Source organism: Monodelphis domestica, chromosome 1 (assembly GCF_027887165.1).
Source record: "Monodelphis domestica isolate mMonDom1 chromosome 1, mMonDom1.pri, whole genome shotgun sequence".
In the NCBI taxonomy this organism is placed as follows: Eukaryota; Metazoa; Chordata; class Mammalia; order Didelphimorphia; family Didelphidae; genus Monodelphis; species Monodelphis domestica.
The window spans coordinates 382,817,128-382,825,393 of NC_077227.1; positions in this window are offsets into that span (position 1 = coordinate 382,817,128).

The window sequence follows — 8,266 nt, forward strand, 5'->3', positions numbered from 1 at the left end:
TAAAACTTCCTCATCTGTAAAAATGGGGGTGGAGTTTCAAATAAAAACTCTAAGATCCCTTCTAACTTTAACCTTCTACAGTTTTAGGATCCTATAAAATAATTAGCATTGCCTTTACTCCAAGAGTTTTTCAATGATGTATTACTCTTGATTGTTTTAAGAATAAAAAAAAAAAACCTTGAATAAGGTGACAGATGCATTACATTTCCTGACTGTTTGGAGATGTTAGAAGTTTGAGCCCTTTCAATCCCTAAACTCTGGAGATGGTCTAAGGGTCTGCCCTGAGGATAATCTCCTCTGCTTTCACTTTTACTTTTCCCCCTTTCTCTTTCTCTTTTAAAAAAAGTAATTTTTGGTGGGGAAGTGGGAAGCTGTGGATTGCATAACTGAAGGGAAGGTGTTGGGAAAGAACATATTTTCCCCCTACAAGAATAACATTATTTATTAATGGTAGCATGCAATCTCATTTAAAAAAAATGGATCTTTTGCTAGTCTCTTTTTCAAAGAGACCCCTTGTGTATCCTGCCTCTTTCTTTTTTTTTTTTTTTTTAAATAAAAACCCTTACCTTCCGTCTTGGAGTCAATACTGTGTATTGGCTCCAAGGCAGAAGAGTGGTAAGAGCTAGGCAATGGGGGTCAAGTGACTTGCCCAGGGTCACACAGCTGGGAAATATCTGAGGTCAGATTTGAACCCAGGACCTCCCATCTCTGGGCCTGGCTCTCAAGCCACTGAGCTACCCAGCTGCCCCCATCCTGCCTCTTTCTTATGAAGGAAGTTGTATCCTCATTTTGATTGGCCTGACAGTTTGACCTTTGGACCGACCCTGGCAGTCTCCATTGGTGGTTATTAAGAGGAGATGGACTTAGAGATGAGTCTATATTTATGAGGGTTGGTAGATGTTCTCTTATATCCACAGTAGGTCTTGAAAATTATCCCATAAAGATATGGCACACTTTCACCTTCAGCTCCTCCCATTTTAAATTATACAACTGTGATGTGTTATTGACCATTAGGTAGAGCCATGTTCCAGGATGATAAAGTCAAGTTTCCTGACACAAACAGATGGATAAAAACAAGTCAGACCAAGTGGATGAATATACATACCACAGCAGCAATCTTGAACCTTAAGGAAAGTTGTGTTTCCCCATTTTGAGCCATGCTAGATGATTGAAAAAGAGTTTTCAGGGAAAGGAATTTTCAGTAAAATCGTAGGTCCTTGGGTCTTAAATGCCTCTACTCTCTTCCATTATTTTCCAGGTTTGAGATGAAAACAATGGAGGCCTTGGACCCTTTGACTTATTGCCCTTACTCTTGTTTACTCTGATAGACCTTTAGTTGTGTCTATCAGGGTCAATCCACCAGCTGTTTTCAGGTTGCCTCTTATTTTGGTCTGTCACTATAGTCAGGCACTGAACCACTGAATACTGGCCAGTACTTGATCAATTGCCTTGTAATCCATCACATATAACATGAAAAGAGTTGACTGATAGTCTCAGCCTGAGCTTGGCCTTTCTGGTGCCTTACTGTCTGGCTGAAAAGTATTTTTTTGTTAAATCCCCCCAATTAAATGAAAATTTCAGACATTTGGCCATAAGACCCCCAAATGTTCAGAAACATCCAGATGACTGACTATGTCTTTGACATTTCCTCTAGGTTGTCAGACTGTCAAATTTCTAGTTGGAAAATTTTTTAGAGATCATCTATTACAAACCCCATTTTCCTTCCAGAGAAGGAAACAGAGCTGCCTGGAGAGATAAAAAGACCTGGCCAAAGTCACAGAGCTGTTAAGTGCCAGGGCTAGGATTCAAACCCAAGTATCTCAACTCTCAGTTTAGTGTCTTTTACACTCCCCTACATTGCCAGAGTATCTGGGAATGATTTCCCATTTTGCTTCTTGTTTAGCACTACCTCCCTTCTCTGGTCCTCAGTGTGCTCATCTGTGAAATTAAGAGATTGGACTAAATGATTCCAAAGAGTCCATTGTACTATGATCTTGAGGCTCAGAGAAATAAAATTAATTCTACAAGATCACCCAGGTAGCAAGTGATGGAGCAAAGTTTTGAGCTCAGGGCTAGCTATTAATCTTGCATCAGTGGATTTTCCATGACATTATGCTCCATCTAATATATTCTTATCACAAACTCACCCTTTTGCAAGCTGTTAAATCCATTTCTAGTAGCAAAGAAAGCCCAACTCCTCCAGAACAAAGCCCTGCTTGGTCTTTCTCAGTTTTTGCTATTGTAGCTCTCCTTTCCAAATTATTCTAGGCTTTTGTTAAAGTTTAATAGTTATAATAATTCTTTAGGGCTATGTCTACACAAATGAAGAGTTGTAGAAAACAAATTTCAAATGAATTCAATCAATGGTCCATCATCTGGAGTCTAAATGCTTTCTTTGTCTATTTTTTTAACTCTTACCTTCTGTCTTAGTATCGTTTGAAGACAGAAGAGCCTCTAGGGCTAGGCAAATGGGGTTAAATGACTTGTCTAAGGTCATACTGCTAGGAAATATCTGAGACTATATTTGAACCGAGGTCCTCCTGACTTCTAGCTGACCTCTTTCTGTGTCTTTATAGCATATTTTAGCATGTTTCAATGATTCCCTTCCCTTTGCCAGTTTAGAAGTGTTCCACAAGAGTAAATATGACAGAATTTGCCAAAAAGTTTCTTTGAATTCTTGAGCAGTTGGAAGGATTCCTGTATGTAGCAGCTAATGAATTTATTATAGAAACCTTTTACCCAAACTAATGCTTCAAAATGTATATAGTAGTAGTCTCTCAGTAACCGAGGATGACAATTGTCTTTGTGCGTTTTTATCTATGATAGATGAGTGTGCACAAAAACACTTGTGCGTGAAGGAGATTTAAGTGGAAAAGTCGATGCACAGAGACAGTCCCACTCTCTCGGCGTTGGAAGCCTGGGTCCAGTGGCACGAAAAGTCGTTACACCTGGAGACTTCCTCAGCTGCATTGGATGGCCGTGTTGTCTTTTGTGCTCCAACACGCCCTAAGCACTCCACAGTGCCTTGCTGCGTCGCCATCTCAGCCATTGAACCTTCTTATTGGTTTCTTCTGTCTGTTCAGCCGAAGCAGTCTTCACATGCTGGGTGAGCAAAGCCCTGGTTCACCAAGGGTCGACGACCCAATGGTTACTCTCACAAGGTTTATGTTGAAGCTGTTGCCTGGGGTGTGGCTGCTGCCGCATGCTAGCAGCTACTAGGAGCCACAAGTGGGAGCTGGGTGTCAGGTTGAGGGTCAGAGGCTGGAGAGCTGCCCTAGGAGGGCACAACAAGCCCTCCATACCAGAGATACTACCCCTCCCTGAACACCCCATACACCCCAACAACTAATTAGAAATCATAGAATTTCAGATTTGGGAGGGACATCAAGCATCAAAGCATAATAGACTTATGGGTTTAGAGCTAGAATTGCCCTCAGAGGCCATTTAGTTCAAGACTCTCCTACACATGAGGAAGGAACCTGGGATTTAGTGCAGCTAAGTGACTTTCCTAAGGTCACTAGGTAGCAACAGAGCTGAGATTTGAACACATATCTCAACTCCAAATTCATTGGTCTTTCCATTATAGTTTGAGTTGTACTTGAGGAAGGATTCTCTTATTAATCTCTAACATCTGGTTATCTAGCTTCAGTTTGAAGACATGAAGTTATGGTGAACCCAGAAGCTCCTAAGATGGCCAATTCTACTTTGGGAAGGATGTAACTAGAAGTTTAAAAAGTGTTTCAGAAATTGGCCTCTCTCAAATTTTCACTTATTCCTTTTGGTTCCATTTTTTTTTTGGTCCAGCAGAAGTATCTTGGTCTCTTCTACTTGGCAGTCCTTCAAATACTTAATAGGACTGAAGATTTAGAGTTGGAATACAACCACCAGAAAAAAGTATTCTGTCACATTCCCAATAAGATGTGGAGCCAAGAATTGAAGCCAGTTTTCCTCCTCACTCCAAATTTAGTGGTCTCCCTACTATACAATGCTGGCTTCCCCCCCCCCCCTGTCTCAGTTTCCTCATCCATAAAATGGGAATAATAGTGCCTCACTCATAGAGCTATGTTGATAGGATCCAATGAAATCATATACGTAGATTGCTTTAATGGGTACAGGGTATTCACTCTCATTAAAAACATATATTGATACCTGCTCTGCAGCTTATTATTCTTATAAAGTTGCTTAAGATACTGAGAGGTTAGTAATGATAGCATTTATATAGATATTTAAAGTTTACAAAGTGATTTATATATTTTGTCTAGGGGCTGTTTTTAATTCCTGTTTTATGATAAAGAGAATGAGGGCAAAAGAGGTTAAGTGACTTGCCCAGGATCACATAGCCAATAAGTGACTGGATAAAGATTTGAACTCAGGTTTTGATTAATCCAAGCCCAGCACATTACATATTAAGATGCTTATTTTTAGTAACTTGGTGATGGTCATAGATTAGTCTGTGACTGGATATGAATCCAGATTTTCTTGATGTCCAGGCTATCTCTAAAGTCACATTACCATGCTGCTTCTCCCTGCAAAAATATGAGCTATTATAATCATTAGAATGCCATGCAAAATATCCGCATGAATAGCAAAGTATTCAGGAAGTTCTATAGACATTGCCTCCTGTGTGATTTTTAGTGTATTTTCTAAATATCTTGATGACCGAGTGAACTTTTGTTTTGTCCCAACAATGATGCCATATAGACACCTGACAGAATGTTGCCTTGGGCTCCTTATATTTTAGACGCAAGAGAGTTCTGTTAATTTCATCTTCTGGTGTCACCTGAGAGCAATCATTCACTCCATCACTTCCATTGAATGTCACTCTGGCAATCCATCATCAATGACCACTTTGTTGCAATAATTAAAAAAAACTTTTTTCAGAAATTTTGACTCTTTATGCTCCATGTGAAACCCTCACTCTCTTGAAGCTTTCCTTTCTGCCTTGAGCTTATTATTCAAAACAATTTCCTTTTCTTCCTGCTTCCCCTGTCCAGAACACCTGGGCAGTATTCACTTGATAGAACTGAAAGAAATTGGTTTTCCATTGGCCTCTGACCACCTATTATCTGAAAAATATTAGAGAAATTCTTGCATTCTCAGGTGGAATGGGCTCACTTGAGAGCAGAAGAATCATTATTTCTAGCAAAGAATGGTAGAAAGACACTTTTTTTTTCTCTTTAATTCTGATCCTGTTTAGAAGAATCTAGCTTTCTGGGACCATAGTCCCTATTCTTCAATAAATTTTTTTAAGATCATAAGTAAATAAGTCCTCAATATAGATGAACTCAGCCATTGTGGGACTTGAAGTCTGATGCATACGTTTCTGAAATTATCATGAATTTGAATTCTAGATTTTAACTTAAATATGTGAGTTTAGTCAAATCACAAACTCTTAGAGCCTCAGTCTTGAAATTTGAGATGATTTCATGATCACACCACTTGGTTCCCCATGCTAATTACTGGTTGTAGGTAAGTAATGGAAAATTCTAATGTGCTGCATATGTGTGTTAGTAATAATATAAATAGCAAAAATTACTTTGTTGTTATTGGTCAGAAAAAAATAAACTCTTAGTCATGTGTATACATAATACATAGTAATTTTAATTCCCTTAATTTTATAAGAAGCAGTTTTTTTTGTTACCACTAGCCTCCCGTTGAGGTATAGGGATGAAAATCATGGAATATCACCACTTAAAAATTTTTTTTGACCCATGTATCCATCAGTGATATTTACATATAGCAAATCAATATAACCTAGTGGATAAGTAGGCTACACTTTAAATCAGGAAGGTCTGCCTTTGAAAGATGCTGCTTCTGAAGCAGGAAAAAAATTATACACAGTAACTGAAACATTGTAGGATGATCAACTGTGATTGACTTTGATACTAAAAGCAATGCAATGATCCAGAAAAGTTCTGAGGGACTTATGAGAAATAGTACTATCCACATCTAGAGAAAGAACGGTGGGAGTAGAAACAGAAAAAAACACATGATTGATCATTTGTTTATGTGGGTATAAGATTGGAGGGTTGAGTTTTAAAAGATTACTCTATTACAAATATGAATAATATGGAAATAGAATTTGAGGGATAATATATGTATAACCCAGTGAAATCACTTATCAGCTCTGGGGGAGAGGGAGGGAAAAGGGTAGGGAGGCAACAAAAATCATGTAACCATGGGAAAAAATAGAAGAAAGATGCTCCTTCTGATACAGACAAGTCATTCAATCTCTCTGAGTTAGCTTCCTCATTGTGAAATGGGATGCATTCAATAAATAACCAAACAACAATAATTTACTAAGTGATTAATTTGGGCCAGGAATTATTCTAAGAGTACAAAGAAAAAGTAAAAATAAAAACTGCCCTCAGGAAATATGCATATGGGAAATTTCAGCTACTACTCAAATAGAATTATCCTAAAGTGCTTTGGTTACAGTAGCAAAGCAGGTGGTAATGCCTCTCCTTTATGTCATTTCCAGGGATAAATCCATATCACTTTCTAGTGTCAAACCATTTAACACTAAGTTGGAAGCATTGCTAGTCCAAAAGTTCATGTTTGTGGTCTTGGGAGAGCTGCATCAGAGTATGAGGTGAGATGATGGTCAAGATTGTGGAGATAGTTTGACCTGCCTGGGTACATGCTATTTCCTGTCTCCTCCTTTGGGATACCTTGTAGCTTTGACTAGCTTGGTTTGCCTGTCCTATGACTGATAGGTGATTAAGTAACAGGTAAGGATGACTGGCCCATTCTTACACCAAGACCACTTTCAAAGATGACAGCTTTGATGGCTGGGATGGATTAATACAGGTGGTATAGGAGGTTCTGTCACTCCCAAGATTCTTGGGTCTATCTGCCTATTGATTGATTATATTTTTGCCCAATTATCATTAATAAAAGAACCAGAAAAGATATTTGGTATATCTGAAAAACGTGGATATTTTAAGGATTTATGGAAAGATTTAGACAAAAATTTTAATAGAATCAGAGGACTGAGTAGATTTGTGACCTACACTGCTAAAAGTGACATCCACACTGATGAAATATAAGGAAATATTACAGTAATGCCTTAATTTAACAACATTATCTCTGATTATCTTCTTCTTCTTCCTCCTCCTCCTCTTCTTCCTCCTCTTCCTCCTCCTCCTCTTTCTTCTTCTTCTTCTTCTTCTTCTTCTTCTTCTTCTTCTTCTTCTTCTTCTTCTTCTTCTTCTTCTTCTTCTTCTTCTTCTTCTTCTTCTTCTTCTTCTTCTTCTTCTTCTTCTTCCTCTTCTTCTTCTTCTTCTTCTTCTTCTTCCTCCTCCTCCTCCTCCTCTTCCTCCTCCTCTTCCTCCTCCTCCTCCTCCTCCTCCTCCTCCTCCTCGTCTTCTTCCTTCCCTCTTCAATCCATCTTCCACACATGTGCCAACGTTTTCTAGAGAATAGGTCTGTCCATATCACCCCCTTGCTCATTACATTCAGTAACTCCCTCTTATTTCTAGGCTCAAACATATCAACTCCTCTGTTTGGTGCTGAAAATGCTTTACAATCTGTTTTTCTACTTACCCTTCTAGCCTTGTTATGCATTATTCCCTTTCCTTCACACTTTGGTTCCACCCATGAGACACTTGATGCCCATTTGTGCCTTTGTACTAGTTATACCCCATGCCTGGACATACTCTTTCCTCATCTCTGCCTCTTAGAATACTTACTACAAGTCAAGTCTCAGGTCAAGCACCACCTTCTCTATTTGAAACCTTTTCTGTTGTGCTCAGCTTCTAGGGCCTTATCCCTCAAATTTTCTTGTGTCTATTTTGCATATGCTTTTATACATGCATATAATTTTCTCAAGCTAGATTATAAGCTCTTTGAGGACAATGATGGTTTTGTTTTTGTTTTTGTATGATCAATAAATAATGCACATTAGGCACTTATTGGATACAATACACTTGTTGAATGCTTGTTGAATGATCAGCTAGATGCATGAAGAAGCACTCACCAGTTCAGGAAGTCCTGTCTTTTTTTGTTTGTTTGTTTGCTTGCTTGTTTACAATGTTGTTGTTGTTGTTGTTGTTGTTTGTTTGTTTTCTGCCATCCTACTTTTCCTTAAGGTTCATGAGAATCCTAGAATTCTTAGAATCATTTTCCCTTCTTTCTACCTGGGAGAATATAACTTCAAAAATCCCTCAAGAAGCAACCATTTCTGGGGGCAGCTGGGTAGCTCAGTGGATTGAGAGCTAGGCCTAGAGACGGGAGGTCCTAGGTTCAAATCTGGCCTCAGACACTT